General features: G+C 34.4%; 1 long non-coding RNA gene across 2 annotated transcripts in view; it reads left to right on the top strand.

Annotated features, from left to right (window-relative positions):
- The window catches only part of LOC103879647, a 53,606-nt gene that overhangs the window by 23,270 nt on the left and 11,061 nt on the right, over positions 1-19,275 (top strand). For both annotated transcript variants that reach the window (XR_004180040.1, XR_002518661.2), the window contains exons 2-3: positions 17,019-17,123; positions 18,348-18,518. This is a non-coding gene — a long non-coding RNA (uncharacterized LOC103879647). The remainder of the gene's footprint in view (positions 1-17,018; positions 17,124-18,347; positions 18,519-19,275) is intronic.

Genomic DNA, 19,275 nt, shown 5'->3' on the forward strand with positions numbered 1-19,275 from the left:
ACTCACGTTACCTCTACATACAGACTCAGGAGTTACTCTCTAAGTTATAAGTTATTAAATAGTTTCATGTGGCAAGCAGTCCACAGCATAACTGTGAAATCTGAAAAATCCCTTGAGAAGTTCACATTTAAATTTCTTGTTTTTACCAGAGCTGAAAGCAAACTATGTTCAGTAGAAAAATATTACCATTTATGTTTAAGGAAGGAATACGGTGGGCCGCTACATTGCAGAAATTCTATGCCAATTAAGTATTTGGTAAATTAAGCAAATAAGGATGTGAAAAATTAGTTTCACTTTGAAATTCATATGCATAGATTTATATGATACTAAAGATGGTAAAATTTGAAAATGGATGGGAAATTTTCCAATCATTGTCAGCAGTTTTGATCAGGAGAGAGGAAGTCTCAGTATGTGTTTATGTACATTATCATCCAAAACATTGTCTTCATCATCATCTTCATCATCATCCCCATACTCATTTTCATCATCACCGAAGCTAGTTGCCAAGTATTATTTTAATAATCACATGTATGCTAACTCAGATTTTCCAAATAATAAATTAGATTTTTATGGAAGAGGAAATCACTGTATGGAGATATTTCAAATGAATTGCCCAAGGTCACATAGCTGGGAAATGGCAGTTGGGATTTTAGCCTGTGCTGTCTGGTTTTATAGTTCTTCCCTTACATTGTTTAAAAAAAAAAAATTATATTATTACTTTAAAGTGTTGGAGTAACAAATTTTCTAGGGTTCTTATACATGAGAAGGTTTAAAAAAGAGACTCAGAAGACCAATTTTTCTTATAGTTGGATGGCCTTTTGCAGACACTATTTTAGAAGCAATGGTTCAGAGACAAAGGTGCTCCTAAGCATGGAGACACAATTAATGGGTTTTGACTGACTGACTGACCAACGGAGGTAGTAACACATCAGTGAAAGTAAACTGTTGTAACTGTTAACACTATTTGTTTACAGTGAACCATTCCCCTGATATTTATGCTTTATATGGTACCTTTATGCATTAACTTTAGGTTTAGTTATGTGGCTTTCTTTAGACAATTTAACAATCGTAAGCATTACACGAATAGAAATCTGATAAACACTTGCAAACTGGGCTTGTTCTCTTGCATTACAGTCTCCATTTAAGGAACCCAAGCTATCTATATACAGAAAACACAGGTAGAGATTGCAGTGCTGTACCCTCCCAGATATTTATAACAAGGCTCCAATCGTGTGCGTGGAAGTCTGTTTAGATTTTGTTTTAGTCCAGCTCAGCATTTGAGTGACCCAAATCACCCAAATCACCTCCCCATGGAGCAAAATTGTTCAGCTGAGTCCAGCCAACTCACCTAATTATTAGAAGTAATAAACTATTGCTATCACAAATCCTTACTTATTGGTATGGTTGTTACACAGCTACAGGCAATTAAAACACAGGGCATCTTGTTGACCAACTTTGCCAGGACTCTCCTTTCGGTGAAGAAAAATAATTTATAGGAACATACTGAAATCTCATCTGACACTGTGATTATTTTATACATATATTGAGTAGGCACTAGGACACAATATACCATCAAGGACCTTTGTAATTCTAAGCTATTTTGGTGGCAAATACGCCATATATTAAATTTTTCACTGAAATTTGATGCTACATTCTAGAAAACCATGATTTCTTTCGAAATATCTTCCATGGATATATATACATATGCATATGTATGTTGTATGTAACCTTGTATACATATATGTATATATGCAAATATACATGAAAAATATACATGAATTTTTTTGAGAAAAATAAAGGTTTTCTTGACTGAATGACCCAGTAGATATTTAAAGGAGAAAAAAATCACTAGGTTACCAAGATTACAGTGATTCTATTCATGGATAAAACAATAACTTTCCCCATGAGATTATCATACTTTCAGATGTCAGTGTTGCAGAGTCAGGGATAAAGTTGTTTACATTAGAGAGTTAGCCATTTACAGAAAAGGGTTCAAGGTCTGTCAATTTGGAATACTAATGCTAGGTAGAATCTTCTTCCTCATTTTTACCATACTACCTTCTTTCCTGTATAAACTATATCTTTGTGTATTTTTAAAACACTGCCATTAATAAAAAATAGCAATAATGTCATCAAATAATACTAGAATATAAATAGAATAATTTATTATAACTAATTTTTTCATTTTAACAGAAGTTACTAGTATTTTGGAAGTTTTTACTATTCACACATGCCACCTGTGCATTTATAAAAATAATAGTATGTGGAGACAATAGCATCTTTTTATTAATCTTATTTTAATGTTTCTAATTTTTTCAGAATCAACTTTTGCTATCTTAGTCATCTTGTTTTCATCAGAAAAAAAAAATGTCTCTTTTATGACTCTATGAATAGTCATTACAATTTTGGCTATTTAGATGATCAATGAGATGAAAATTTTATTCAATTTTAAAATATATAATAGTCCATTTCATTAAATTTCCACAGATTATTTATATAATCAATTATTAATGAATATAAAATTTGAAATAAATCCATTTCTATTCACAAAATTTAAGGACACAGATAGAAAGGAATACAGTTGGAGAGATTTTGTTTAATTCCAACCAAAGATTTTGAGAACTATATAAATATTTCCTAATTCTAACCAAAATCCATATATGCAATAAACAGTATAGGATATCTTTAAAACATGTTTACAAAAAATTATTGTATTTTTCTGCCTTTTAAAAATTGAACTCTTTAAAAATCACATCATATATTAAAAAAAGCTATGCAAACTTTTTTCATCAAATTCATTTTGTAAAATAAATATTCATTAATTTATTGATTTTTTTGATAGAGCATTTATTATTATTATTATACTTTAATTTCTAGGGCACATGTGCACAACGTGCAGGTTTGTTACATAGGTATACATGTGCCATGTTGGTTTGCTGCACCCATCAACTCTTCATTTACATTAGGTATTTCTCCTAATGTTGTCCTTCCCCCAGTCCACCACCCCCCGACAGGCCCCGGCGTGTGATATTCCCCATCCTGTGTCCATATGTTCTCATTGTTCAACTACCACCTATGAGTGAGAACATGTGGTGTTTGGTCTTCTATCCTTGTGATAGTTTGCTTAGAATGATGGTTTCCAGTTTTATCCATGTCCCTGCAAAGGACATGAACTCATCCTTTTTTGTGGCTGCAAAGTTTTCCATGGTGTCTATGTGCCACATTTTCTTTAATCCAGTCTATCATTGATGGACATTTGGGTTGGTTCCAAGTCTTTGCTATTGTGAATAGTGCCACAATAAATATACGTGTGTATGTGTCTTTATAGTAGCATGATTTATAATCCTTTGGATATATACCCAGTAATGTGATGCCTGGGTCATATGGTACTTCTAGTTCTAGATCCTTGGGGAATTGTCAGACTGTCTTCCACAATGGTTGAACTAATTTACACTCCCACCAACAGTGTAAAAGCATTTCTATTTCTCCACATCCTCTCCAGCATCTGTTGTTTCCTGACTTTTTAATGATTGCCATTCTAAGTGGTGTGAGATGATATCTCATTGTGGTTTTGATTTGCGTTTCTGTGATGACCAGTGATGATGAGCATTTTTTCATATGTCTGCTGGCTGCATAAATGTCTTCTTTTGAGAAGTGTCTGTTCATATCCTTTGCCCACTTTTTGATGGGATTGTTTGATTTTTTCTTGTAAATTTGTTTAAGTTCTTTGTAGATTCTGGATATTAGCCCTTTGTCAGATGTGTAGATTGCAAAAATTTTCTCCCATTCTGTAGGTTGCCTGTTCACTCTGATAATACTTTCTTTTGCTGCAAAGAACCTCTTTAGTTTAATTAAATCCCATTTGACTATTTTGGCTTTTGTTGTCATTGCTTTTGGTGTTTTAGTCATGAAGACTTTGCCCATGCCTATGTCCTGAATTGTATTGCCTAGGTTTTCTTCTAGGGTTTTTATGGTGTTTGGTCTTACATTTAAGTTGTTAATCCATCTTGAGTTAATTTTTGTATAGGGTGTAAGAAAAGGATCCAGTTTCAGCTTTGTACATATGGCTAGCCAGTTTTCCCAGCACCATTTATTATGATTGATTTATTGTGATTTATTATGATGATGATGATTTTATTTTTATGTTTAATATTTTAATGTTTTTATATTTTGTTTTATGCTTTATTTTGTTTTATGATTTATGATTTTAATGTTTTTCTGATATATTAAGAACATGTAAGATATCCAGCAAAGTTATAGATACATTACATACCTTCATAAACACTATGTCATTCTCTCATTTCCTACTGCCATGAGACATACAATTATATAGAATTGGCAAATACTTGTTGAAAGTATTATTGTAGCTCTTCTATTCTCAATGGAGATGAACAATAGGGAAAAGTAAATAAAATTATTGTATTTTGGAATTAGTTTAATAATATGGGGTAAGATTGATAATAATAGGCAATAATCTATTGTAAATTATTTTTAAAGTTTGGACTTTGGGGTAAACACACATATGTTTTCTTGTATTTTTACTCACGCATTTATTCATTCAGAAGCTACTCTGTGCAAGCCCTCTGGAAGAACTTGTTGGAAATAGCTATGATTCCTGCTATCAAGAGCCATGCAGCAATAAAGGGCAAGAAAAACAGGGACACAAACGTGTTTACAGGACAAGGTCCATGAAACATACATGAATGAAGTGATACATAATCGCTTTGCTTGCTTAGAGTCCAAAATGCTTTCCTGAATGGAAATTCTCTGCTAGATTTGTGGGTAATATAGTAAAGAACTAAGGGCAGAGCAAAACAACTTTCTGACAAATTTTTGTCAGAAAATTGTGATGTTTTTCAAAATATTGTTATGCATATATAAAGTGTTGATGATAGCAGGCAGGGAAGGAGTAATTTCCCTTTATTGTTCAGCAAATGGTTGCCCCTCATAGAGAACGAATAATAAGTGATTCTAGTGTCTGAAGAAACAGACGTTGTCATGGGGATAGACATAGCTTCTCAACAGTAGTTCATTTCTAGTACCGGAATTATAGTGAATTGAGAGTCTAATTCGAGTCTTGGGGCATCTTCTCTTTTCCCTCTGTATTAATTCTTCCAGATGAATTGTTTTTATTTTGGCCATCGGGGATGATTGTATCACTAGCATGCCTCACCGAAAGCAACTTGGAAAATTTGTACATGAAACATTTTTAGCTCCTTAGTTTTAATAGAAGTGGTACATAATATATTCAATATTCACTTAATGACAACAAAGTATTAATAGTCAGAGAGAATATAGAACATTCACATTTTGATGGAGAAAATTAAAAATATTTTATCTTGGAGGAACATGTTTCAGAAAGATTTTTTTCTTTTAGAACAGTGTTAATGCATACAAACTACAATTAAAGTAACTTTCATTGAGCAATGTTGCATAAAGTAAACAATAAGACTTCTTCATGGTATTTAAGGTTGTCTTTTTGAACTCTCACATTATGTTCTACACATAATGTGGTGTCATGTGGAGTGATCTGACATCAGAAAGCCCCAGTCTCTAGTAGGTGAACATTTTCCTCACTTTCATGCCTAAGAAAAAATGAGCTCATGTTGGGTTTTCAGAGACCAAAAAAAAAAAAATGGCAATGCGTTTTTCACTCAGTTTGTTCTAATTCCAAGAGACTAAAAGCTTAGTTTTGAAGAACTAGATATCAATTCTGCTAACACTCTAGGGTCCAACTTCCCAATCCTGAATGTAATGTTAACATCACTGAATTTGTTTATTTAGTTTTTATTGCACATTTGTGTTTTATGATTGAAGTCCTTTGAAACAACAATTTTAGCAATATAACTTAATTATTTAAACCTTAAAACATCCATATTCTTGTTATGATCATTCCAAACTCATATAAATTAAGTCATGTAATGATTTAATATGAAACTTCCCATGCACTTAAACAAATTGTTCTTGTGTTAAATTGATAGGGAAAAATGAAAATGTCATAGCTGATAAGATATTGATGTAACTATACTACATTCTGAGTGTCCTCATTCTCTCTCCATCTCTTGCTCTCTCATATGCGCTCTCTCTCACACACTATTTGTTTAAAACAGAAAACTGATTACTTCTGTTCCATATTCGCTCATGTAGTAACTCAGTAAAGCTGTGAATGTCAGTCTATCAGCTTAATTGGAGAAGATGAGAGATAAGAATATATGAATCACCTGTGGAGTTTGCTAAACTATGGAATTCCTTTTTCAAAGGTTCTAATGAAACTGAGCACCAACTCTGATGTAAATCGTGTGTGCACTGCCATTTATGACTTTTAAGCTATAAAAACAGTGGACACTTTATTTATACTTCAATGAAAGGAAAATCTGAAAAAATTATTCCTTACTGTGGCCTAAATCATTAAGTTAAAACACAGAAAAATAGAGGAACAAGACATGCAGTTTTAGCACCTTATGACATATATAAGACACGTAGGATAACTAATAGGCAATCAATTAGCCTAGATAAAATTATCAAAATCAAACCAGGCATAAATTTCTTCCAAGTTTAGATTGCATTAGGAAAATACATGGAAAGATTTTTAAAACTGTCATTAAGGCATTCACATTCTTAATCCTTAAATTTGAAAATCCTTTCTAATCTCAATTAAAATGTGTATGTTCATGAAAGTTATTATTTGTTCCAATGTTAACATGGTACATATAGTTGTTAAAGACATTCTTTTTTTTTTTTTTGAGATGGAGTCTCACTTTGTCGCCCAGGCTGGAGTGCAGTGGCACCATCTCGGCTCACTGCAAGCTCCGCCTCCCGGGTTCCCGCCATTCTCCTGCCTCAGCCTGCGAGTAGCTGGGACTACAGGCGTGCACCACCACGCCCGGCTAATCTTTTGTATTTTTAGTAGAGACGGGGTTTCACCGTGTAGCTAGGATGGTCTCCATCTCCCGACCTCGTGATCCGCCCGCCTCGGCCTCCCAAAGTGCTGGGATTACAGGCGTGAGCCACCGTTAATATATGTGTCTATTGATCTTTTCTTACGTTTCAATATTCTTTCATTATAATCAGGAGTAGTTGCCATTTATTGAGCATAAGCTATATGATACATTCTTCTCATATCCTGTCTCAGTTAATTTACACAAAACTCGAGATATTACTTTGTCAATTTTCAGTGAGGCTCAGTAACATTCTGAAGCCACATTCCTGGAAGGTATCAGAACAGAACATAATCCCACGATGTTTCTCGCTCGCTCGTCCTTTTTTTTTTTTTTTCCGGCAACATTACTTTCCTATCTACTTACGGGAAATCATTCTGCTGTCTCCATTGATATCAGTTTTGGCAATTAATTTTTTAAATGATAAGACAATGTTTACAACAATGAGATGAGTGCCCATTTCTGTATAAAGTGGCAAGAGAAATACATGTCTTTGAGACAGAAATATTTTTGTCGGCTTGCTTTGTTGTATTTGGCATTGGGGAAATATTAGAAGTAAGTGTCCATTTTCTTTTGGCAAGTCTTGTCACTGTCATTCACATGGTACTGCCTCGAGGAAGTAGTTAATTTCTTATCATAGTCTAATATGTCAGTAATATATTAATAAACTTTATACTTTGTACATAGTTTTAAAATGTTCATAAATATATGAAAATATTTAATGAGTATGCTGCTCTTCATTTAGAGGTTTTAACTTTTATAGGAAGATACAAGTAATCCAGAAATAGCCTATTATCTAGTGAGTAGACAAAGGAGTACCTGGAGAATGAGAGAATTTTAGAGTAGGAGAAATTAAATGGTATAGTGTTGTCCAAAACATATTTAATATGGGTAATTTGAACATTTATGGTAAGCCAGGCATCATCATGTAACTTCTTATGTGGAAAGTGTGTGAGGATGAATGGTATGGTGCACGTATGCTGTCTTATAGTCTAAAGAAAGAAGAAATGTCTTCACTAAGAAAGGTACTAGAAATGTATTTAGAATCATTTATTAGGAATGAGTGAGGTAGGATAGTAAAAAGAAAATTAACAAGTTTAAAACACAGACTTAAGCTAATTTTATTAAAAAAAAATGGTGAATGACCTTCAAAGAAGATAATTAAGGTGTAACTCTTTTAGGTATACAATGTGTTAGCAATATTTTTTCAAGAGGCATTTTGCCTTCTAGAATAGTCATGCAAAGTTTTTCCACCACTTGTGTATATTAGCTATATTAGTTCACCTTCTTTTATCTCATTATGCCGTATCCAAGATTGAAAGAGAAAATACAGTTTAGAGGTGTCCATGCCGAAGCAGAAGTTATATCCCAAGCTTTTACAAACCTGTCTACACTAATGTATATTTACGATCCAAATGGCTTATTTGCATTTTTGTAATTTGTTTTTCTTTTTTCCTGTTAAATGGAATTGACCAGAAATTAGCTTTTGACTTTAACGTGAACACAATTAGAATAATGTATACATGTAATCAATTTTGAAATAATCCATTGTCTGGAAATAGATTTAGTAATAACATACCTATTTTTAAAAATGGCAACATTTATCCATAACTCAACACTAAGATTCCACAGAGGAACTTATATACCAATAGATTATAAAAGATCACACAAATTGATAATACATTAAAAGTAACAATTTATGAGGCATTATAAATCTTATTTAAATATGATATTTGGCCATTCAAACTTTTTCATATAGTAAAATATGATACTAATGACAGTTTTAATAGTATTTTATTATCTAATATCTTAAAACACAAGGGCTAAAAAGTCTATATTTTGGAAAACAATTTTGAATGCTTAATGTTTTAATTTAAGTGGCTTTCCGATATTATTTTATTATGAAGTGAAACAAAATAAAACAAAAAAAGAACACACTAATGCCAGTCCAATTGCTAGGCAAAATATATATGACAAATTCCTGGGACTTCCTTATACTCTCTGTTAAGTTCTTGTAAGGCTGTCAGATGGTATTTTCTTATTACCGTCTTTTTACCTATCCGCCTCTATTAGACCTGGGCTCTTTAGGTAGGTCACATCTTCACTGATTTTAAGTTTTTGACAATATGCTTACTTGAAAACATAAAATCAATGGAAGTTAAAAATGAGTCTAACATGGTTCTGAAGGCTGTATCATTATGAAGTCCAAGAGAAAGACTTTTCAAATCTTTCTAAGAAAGCCATTTTAGAATTTAATAAATTTTATTGCTTAAATTTTAAAATATAATGTTCCAAATACATATTTCATTAAAAATCAGTGACTGTCCTTTCAATGTGTCAATATTTCTATTAGGGAAGGGAGGTGTTTACCTACATTTTCATTTTTCAAAGTATGTTCCACTTTGGATACTCTAACGTTGTATGCCTTACCTGATCTAGAATTTGTGGAATCTGGGATTGATTTCTTTCTTTAAAGTGCTGAGATTACAACCCATACTATAAAATGAGGCCAAAAGACAAAGTGCTTGTCATGTCTGTGTTAATAGGAAAAAAAAAAAAAAAAAAAAAAAGGAATGTAAGTGAATGGCTTTCTAATTTGTCTTCTTTCATTAAAAAAAAAAATACAAATTCTAACATTTGTAAACGTATTATTTCTTACATTTTTCTTAAATGGTGGTAGTTATCTGTTAAACAGAAGTGGTTTACTACCTTGAAAAAAAAAAAAACTAAAATGACAAATGTTAAATTTCTATAAAATCATTATATGGATATTTGTGACTTTATGTAGTTTACTTTCCCTTTGTAAATCTTACAGTACATTTGATATTGGAGCAATGAAAGGTTAAGTCTTAAATGCTCAAACACATATTCCAAAAAGTAAGAAGAGAAATAATATTTCTGTCAATCACAACATTAAAAATGAATGTATATTAGTGAACTCTGGTAAATGCAAAAATAGCAGCTGGAAATTATCCACTTTTCTTGTGTCTAGTTATTAAACCCAATTGCACAGTATAATCATCCTACAAGCTTACAAAAATACTGCTTCTTTGATACCATCACAAAACTATTAAAATATCTAGGGTTGAAGCTTGGAGGATAGTCATGTTTTAAAGCTACCCGTGTAATGCTAATGTGTGCTATTTGCCAAAAAAAAAAAAAAAATTGAGGTGAAGATGAATGGGTGGTGCATTTTTTCACCGTAGGGGGTACATTCTGGAAATAGAATGTATAGTGGCATAGAATACAATAGAATGTACATTATAGAATACAATAGAATTGTATTATATACTATATATAATATATATACAATATATACTATATATACTATATATACACAATATATACAATAGAATTGCATTATAGAATACAATAGAATGTATAGGTGGCATTATACATTCTGGAAATAGAATACAGAATACCATTTTTCCCTTGGCTCCAGCAGGGGCTCTATTTTGAAAATGGAGTCAATATGTCATGTCACAGTTTTTACCATATATATAAAATTTGTATTAAACTATTATAAATAATCAAATTATTAACTTTGTAAAGTGTCCAGAATAAGAAATACACATGTATCTTAAAGAAAACTAGGTTTCCCTAAAAAGACTCAAGAAATAAAAAATAAAACTTTTTATTAACATTTTACTGATATGTATAAAAGATATCTGTGACAGAATTTATATAGCAACCCATTTCCTCACTTATAAATTGCTCTAATAGACATCATTACATTGCAATTGCAACTTTCCAGCTCACATGTTGCATAGATTCCTTTCTGGAAAAAATATTAGTCAGGCAGACAAGTTTAATTTTTTTTTATAACAAAATGATCCTAGTTTCACTGGAATATCTGTTTACAAGTTAATTTTCAATTACTTAAAAGCCAAAAGAGAATTGGATTATTTCCCATTAATTGTAAAACCATGTTATTTATTTAAACTTTACTGAAAAAATGTCCAATATTTTTCAAACAATTCTGTAGAATTGGGCAAATAACTATCACTGAGTTTTATGGTTCGTATTTTATAAATTACATATGTGTTAATTTGTGAATAGCATATTAGGATGCTGTGGATTCACCAGGTTTTCATTTGAATTCATTTAGAATCTTCTTTGATAAGCTGTCCATTTTTTTTCAAGTATGTCTTAAATAGACAACCCATGGTTTAAGGTTTCCTTTTGACATTTAAATGAACTGATGTATTAATTTAGACATTTGACCTGTCTAAAGTTCTTTGCATAATAATACCTATAATTTAATCAATAAAAATAAATTATTAGAATTGAGGCAGGACCTTAAACATTTTCATAATTTGACAAATGAACTGCAGAGGTGAATAATAATGCCTTTGTCTCTATCCTTATCAGCTTAATTGTAGCTCAAACCCTGTGTCTTTTTCTAACTCAGAAATGTATAGAATCTTTCCAAAGGTGGAATTAGAAGGTGCACAATTCAAACACATTGTATTTATTAGTATTTATTATGTATCTACAGAAGACTAAATGGTAACTTTCCAAGAAAATATGATGAAAACTTTTTGTGTAAGTATCAATTGTAGGATCATTTGGAGATAGATAGATAGATAGATAGATAGATAGATAGATAGATAGATACACACAGATATATGCTTTTTTTTTTTTTTTTTTTTTTTTTTTGAGACGGAGTCTCGCTCTGTCACCCAGGCTGGACTGCAGTGGCCGGATCTCAGCTCACTGCAAGCTCCGCCTCCCGGGTTCACGCCATTCTCCGGCCTCAGCCTCCCGAGTAGCTGGGACTACAGGCGCCCGCCACCTCGCCTGGCTAGTTTTTTGTATTTCTTAATAGAGACGGGGTTTCACCGTGTTAGCCAGGATGGTCTCGATCTCCTGACCTCGTGATCCGCCCGTCTCGGCCTCCCAAAGTGCTGGGATTACAGGCTTGAGCCACCGCGCCCGGCCAGATATATGCTTTTAATAATTATTTGTAATATAATTGAATTTTAAAATTTGTCTTTAAGCAATACTATGCCTTTAATAAATATATTATGATTTAGTTCAAATGAAGAACTAAAAATAAATCATTTTTATTTGTGTAAAGGTAACCAGGCTAATATGTTTCTCAGCAGGTCAATGTCCAAGTACAGCTATTAGATGGCATCCAGAAATAAATACTTGCATCTATAAGTATAAAGGTGACAGGTGTGTTGAATTGGTGGCTCGGATAGTATGAGTGACCTTGTTATAAGATAAAAAATGTTCTAAAGTAGTCTATAACTCTGAATCCCTCATCCAAGGAATTTTAAATGCAAGTATGAGTAACTCGTATTCATAGTTTGTGTTCATGCATATGTATTTTTTTTCTTTTTCTTTTTTCTTTTTTTTTGAGGTAGAGTCTTGCTCTGTGTCCTAGACTGAAGTGAAGTGATGAGATCTTGGCTCACTGCAACCTCTGCCTCACGGGTTCAAGCAATTCTCCTGACTCAGCCTCCCAAGTAGCTGGGACTGCAGGAGTGTGCCACCACACCCGGCTAATTTTTATATTTTTAGTAGAGCCGGGGTTTCACCATATTGGCCAGGCTGGTCTTGAACTCCAGACCTTGTGATCCACCTGCCTCGGCCTCCCAAAGTGTTGGGATTACAGGCATGAGCCACCATTCCTGGCGATATTTTCTTTCTTACCAGTATAATGGAAATACTGCACAAAACTTGACTCCAGTCTTTTCATTTTGTCTTTTGATAATGCACACAGACTACCAATGTTCTCTACCTTAGGTTTACTAATGAATATAGAAGGACTAAAGGAAAAAAGAAATGGACTGGCTTCTTTCCCTTTCTTTCTATGTCATTTTCAGCATAAGATGTTCTGTTACTGAAACACCAGGGTTTCAGGCTAAGTCCAAAAAAGCCAGTGACTGAGATGATGAGCATTATCAAGGAAGAAGACTTTAATCGGATGCTGCAGCTGAGGAGATGGGAGCTCAGTCTCAAATCCATCTCCCTGACCAACTAAAACAGGGGTTTATATAATAGGGAAGAAATGAAACAATGTGTAAGTAAATGGGAATCATGATGAATGATGTGTCCAGCAGCTCTTTGTCTGGGTATCATGACCTGGTGAGATTCAGTTCTTTCATATTTTGTGGGGAGGCCTAAAGGCTGTTTCCTGAGGAAGGAACTCAGATGAAACACACAAGTTCCAAGCTTTCATACCAGAGGGGTGTGTTTCTATGTTTATACAAAAAAACTGTCTATGGGACTATTGAATTGGTTTTAGCTGGATTATACAGGAAAGTAACCTGAGTAAGGAAAGGTATGATTGAATCACTTGATCATTTGCGTTTCTTCGAATGCCATTGCTTTCTGTTTGTATTCAAAGCTAGTTGTGCTTTTAATATGAAATACTGCCTGCTAGGTGTGTTGGGACAGTTAGTGCCTCTACTTATTTAGTTGAAGGAATCCACATTTATCTGTACTCACTTTGAGCCTTGTTGAACTCCCATAAATCATAAGTCCATTGGAATTCTGTGTTCCTAAGCATGACAAATGCTATATGTAAGTTGGTGACAAGAAACAACCAGAGGATATACATGCAGTATATACACATATTACACAACATTATATAACATACACACATATGCCATTATATGCATATATTACATAGTATGGTACATAATATATATACCATATGTCAGACTTCACATTAAAAAATAACTTCAAAGAGACAATTAGCAAGGATATTAAGACAGTGATATCATTACATTAAATAAAACACAGGGTTCTTTTGAGCACCAGACCCTGAGCACTGAATATATCACATGCTGTAAGACTGGACCTGATTCCAGATGATAAGATTACTATAGAAAGGTCCAGTTGTAGATAAAACAAAGCAATGGTGTACAAGTCAAAGAAAACATTTCATTTAGAGAGTACAGAAGGATGGTTTTCCAAGAATAAAATTTCCAAAAGACCTAATTATTGTATTTAGGAGTGACAGGAGAGTTGGGAAAAAAAAAGTAGACATAAGTTTGTAAGAAGCAGATACAAAAAATAAAGGGTCTTAATATTTGATAATTAACAAATGATGAGAGGATACAAGAAGCCGGTCTAGTATTTCAAAATGAAAACCAGATACCAAGTTCATGAACACTCACCGAGCAATGCAGCTTTGTAAGGGAAGTGTCTGGGAAGGCAGACATTGAGTGGAGTCTTTACAGTCTGGGGAGATGCTTCATTTGTGTGGAATTCTACAGTAGAGGATTCTGAACTCCTATTTCAGCATTCTGATCATTATGTGACTCTTATTTGAGACATTACAAAGAAGATAACTAGATCTAGACTTGGTAGAGTCCGCAGCAGAGGTCAATTCAAGTCTCATGAGGAAGTTCTTAAAAGAATACTTCAAAGATTAGCTTGTCTCAGGAAATATCCAGGATCACCAACTTTCTCTAAATGATGGTGTAATAGACACTTGGCGTTTTACCCTTTGAAAGCATTTTATCTACTTTGTAAGGCTTTGAAAAAGCTGAAAATGACTAAACTTTGTTCAACATTAAAGAACAATTCTGACAGTCTTAGTATGAGAAAGAATGTTAGCATTTTCTAAGTTATCAGCGATATCCACAACATATTAGGTAAAAAGAAAGAAAATAAGAATATCAGAATCTCCATGATTTCTCTGAATAAACAACTATCAACTTGCATTCTTGTACATTTAGAAAACCATCAACTATCTGTAAAGTTTATAGAGAGAGCTACAATTTTATTCACTGCTACGATACTATTGGGATAAATTTTAATAAGTTTGCTTGGTTTAACATTTTCTACCACTAGTTAAAAAGTTCTCAGTTCTCCCAGGTATTTGACAAAGTACAGTTCAAAGGAAAATTCCAAATTGTTTATATTTCCTCTTCTCTTCAATCTAAAAATAAACCTAGTGTGCGCCTCCTATAGAAAGGGATAATACCTGTTTGGTTAATATATCATTTGGTTGTTTTGAATATAGTGAGTACCTATATATTTATTCAGTACAGATTTATAATTTCTTAACCATAGTGTTGAAATAGGAAAGGTTCCCTTGTCTTCCTCGCAGGGCATGTGTCACAGGAAGTGACTCCCTTCTTCAGTGCCGCAGGCTGTGGGGCTCCAACCGCACAACAGTGTCTAGGGGTGAATGTTTAGAGCTCCTCAAGTCCCAGTGGGCACGTGCTACACGGTGCACTTTTAGTTTTGCTATCTATAGGCTTGTGTTAACCAGCTCAATTAGACCCTCTACCTTGTCGCAAGGACAGAGGGCTTTCTGTATCCCGGGTTCTTGCTTGGTGCACTGGAAGAATCCCATAACGCCTGGGCTTGGAGAATGAGTGCAAGGTTTCATTGAGTGGAAGTCGCTCTCAGCAGATGGCGGAGCCAGAAAGGAGATGGTTTCCCCCTGGAGTCGGGCCGCTTCGCAGCCGGGCTCTCCTCTGACTGCCCTGGCCAAACTCCACGTTCTGCCGGTGAGTGGCTTGCGGGCATGCCAGTGCCTGTCGGTGAGTTCCTATAGACGTCCAGCAGCCTGTGTGTTCCTCCGCTGATGTGCTTCTCTCTATGTGAAGCTGCCTCTGTGTGTTTTGTTTGTTTGTTTGTTTGTTTGTTTGAGACGGAGTCTGGCTCAGCTGCCCAGGCTGGAGTGCAGTGGGGTGATCTTGGCTCAGTGCAACCACCATCTCCCGGGTTCAAGGGATTCTCCCGTCTCAGCCTCCCTAGTAGCTGGGATTACAGGCATGTACCACCACACCCAACTAATTTTTGTATTTTAGTAGAGATGGGGTTTCACCATGTTGGCCAGGCTGGTCTCGAACTCCTGACCTCAGATGATCCATCCACTTAGTCCTCCCAAAGTGCTAGTATTACAGACGTCAGCCACCCCACCCGGCTTGCCTCTATGTCTTCTTTAGCGGATCAGCTCCTCTTGACGTCCAGCCACAGTGACATCTGCCTACTAGGGTCTCTGGGGGTTTTACAGGCACAGGATGGGGCATGGCAGGCGAGGGTGGTCTTGGGAAATGCAACATTTGGGCACGAAGACAGGAGCACCCGTCGTCACCTAGGTTCCTAGGAACAAGCCCTGCGGTGGAGCCCTAGCCAGGGACCACCCCTCCTCTATCCAGCACTTCTCCCCTGCTCTGTATCATTTAAAGGGACCCTGACCTTCCCCTCCCAGCAATTCCCTTCCATATCGATGTCATAGTTAAAGCAAATTGTATTTGTTCTTTAGGCATTTTCATATAATTTTTTATAATTTGTGTTCAGTATTAAGAAAAAAACTTGCTTCTGTTTGATTAGTGTATTTTGTTTTGTTTGACATTAAAAAAGTTATGCATTATAGAAGAGAAGCCATTGGAAAACTAGATACGTGAGAATGTGTAGAGCTCTAAATACATTGTTAAAAACATAGAATGTACAGCTTTTAGAGAAAAAGCAATGTGTGACTGTTAAAAGAAATAACAGGGAAATAATGGGATAAAGAAAAATATATAAATATAAACATACATATGAATCAACTGTGTCACTTCTATCAAATAAGTTCTATATATGTTTAAGACAAACTAAATAGAAAAATACACAAGAAAGGGAGAAGAATAAAATGGAAAATAACTAAAAAATAAGAATTAAAATTAAAAATATGACACAACGTAAAGGCGGAAATGTAAAAAGGGAATTGTAGAAGTGAATCCGAAGTAAAAGATCAGGGACGTATGTTGCAAACCTTTGAAATGCTAGCAAATAATTTAGTAAAATATGAGGAAGCTATTATATATGCATTTTATCAGTTCCAAAAGGAAAACAAGAAAAATATACCAGGAAGAAGAAGTACTTACCTAGCAGTATGTGGTAGAAAGTGGGGCTAAGAAAAATAATAAGTACACTAAAAACAGAAGGAGATCACCAACTGACCTCAATTTTGTAGGCATGAGCACCTAGTTTTGAAGATAGTGTGAAATACTACTACTACTTCTACTACCATTAGCAGCTATATTAGTTAGAATGCTGTAAGAAAGACAATATTTATTTAAATTTAATATAAGCAATAAACCTTTTGTTTTTTCTTCTCCACAGGAGTTTAGGAGGGTTTAATGAGTCTGGTTCCACGGTTCAGTGAGGTTGTCCAGGACCCAGGCACTTTCCAGGTGTAGGCTCTGCCACAGTGTTCCTCCAATGATGGTAAGAGGACTCCAGGCCATCAAGTTCTCAGACAGCCATGCCCAAAGGCAGGAAAATATGATAAATATTTTGTTTATGATATTATTCCTCTTTCTGTTAGGAATAGCAATAGTTCTTAAAACTCCAAGCAGCATTTCTTTATATTCCAAAGGCCAAACTAGTTCATATTCACAACCCTAAGTGAATCTAGGGCAAAAATGGGATGAAACTCCACAAGCAGCCATAACCAATTCTGATTCATCCCCTTGAGGTTTTATTAGTAAGGGGGGTAGGTAGAGTGAAGTGGAAATGACTTTGTGTTCCAGTAGTAAATACTGATGGAGATTTTTTCATTTATCAGGTACACTATACACATTTAAGTTTCTTCCAAACTTGGTATGTAGTTTACGCAGTTATTATCCCTATTTCACATGTGAACAAAAAAAAAAAAAAGGCTGCAAGATCAAGTAACTAACTTAAGAAAACAGCAAAATGATGCTGGCTATGTATAAAATTTTCTTTATATCTCCAGTTTACAATTAGAATACAAAACATATGAAGCATAAAAGTATGTATCATAATGAAATATGAATATTTTGCATAACGCATTATTATATCATGAATTAAGCATTTAAACACTATTAGAAATATATACCCTTATAAATTATGACATAAGAAAAGTTTAACTCATTTTATAGATATCTGCTAGCACTAGTATTCCCTCAAGGGATTCATTGTCTATGGGAAATTGGATATTAAGATGTAAGTGTCATTTGTGTGTATATGTGTGCTTACATATTGATTTTAAAGATAGAGAAAAATATTCTTGCTAGAATAAGGAAAAAATGAAAAATTCTAATGTTTATATTTAAAAATTTAAAAGTGTATGTATTAAGAGTTGACACAGACATCAAAGAGAGGTAATAGGTTTAAAGTTCACCCTTGGGATAAATAAAAGATAAACTTTCATATTGGGACAGAGAATGCAAAGAAGTAATTAAGAATTTATTTTTGGTTACCTCTATTCCACTAAGGTATAAACTCTGCTGACCTAAAGGCCTGTAATCACAACCTTGTTCTGTAGGGAATGTAACAGGAAAAGGCATATAATATGTTTATTTCCTCCTAATTAATCCAAACTAGCCAATAATAACTCAAGGTAAATATAGAGTTTTCCTATGCATTTCAAAGCAGAAGTATTCATTTCTCAAAAGCAAAGGTTCTTTCTCACATATTTTTACCTAGGTATTCCAGATGAAGGAGGGCCTTATTGGTAAGTCTCATTTCCCAAGCAATCAAGACGTCTGGAATCCAGGATACCAGAAGAGATAACAGTTTTGCAAAAAAGGAAAGGTCCTCATCAATGAAGATCCAAAGAAAGAAGGCCCGTGTGTGGGATGTAGATGTTTTAAGTAGGTAGGTGTTATAAAAAAGAGCTAGGATGGCCTTCGTGTGTTGATCTCAAAGTTGTTTACTTCTTCACAGCAAGCTCAGACCTGTTAGCTCAAAAGCCTGCTCATGCCAAACTCAGATTTTTATACATCCAATTGTTTTAGCATTGCTAAAATGAGCATATTTTTAGCTATCTAGAGCCTGCCTGCTTTGCATAACCCACAAATTTGTGCCCAACATCTGCTAACAATAGATAATGTAAAACCCAGGGTTATAAAGATACAAGCTACTGCATCACATTGGAGCTCTCTCACCCAAAGACTTCCCATCATGCTGCTAAAAAGCATTATGTAGACACATAACCTTCCTCTCCAATCCCCTTCTCCTCCAGGACTCCCTCTGTGCCCCTTCCATTCTGGATGGCGGCCCCCATGTTGCCATAGTATCTAGAGTTTCATGCTCTGAGGGACTCTCCTCACATGCAAGCTTTTCAAACAGTCCCCCAAATCAAGCTTGTGTGATCTACTGCAACTTCTTGTTTACATCTTTCTTTCTCACTCATCTCCCAAATCCCTTGAAGTCCCAACAGTAGGACAACAACTGAATATGTGTTCTGGCTATACTTGTCTCTGCTGTTTCACAAAGCTAATATACTTGCAGAAAGAAGTAAAAAATCTTAAGAAGAGTCAGAAAAGATTTAGAATAACTTGACTGTGGAGAACGTGATGGGGGCCTAATTATATGTGTTTTCAGGCTGATCAAGTGAAAATGAAAACGATGA

Source organism: Papio anubis, chromosome 19 (assembly GCF_008728515.1).
Source record: "Papio anubis isolate 15944 chromosome 19, Panubis1.0, whole genome shotgun sequence".
Taxonomy (NCBI): Eukaryota; Metazoa; Chordata; class Mammalia; order Primates; family Cercopithecidae; genus Papio; species Papio anubis.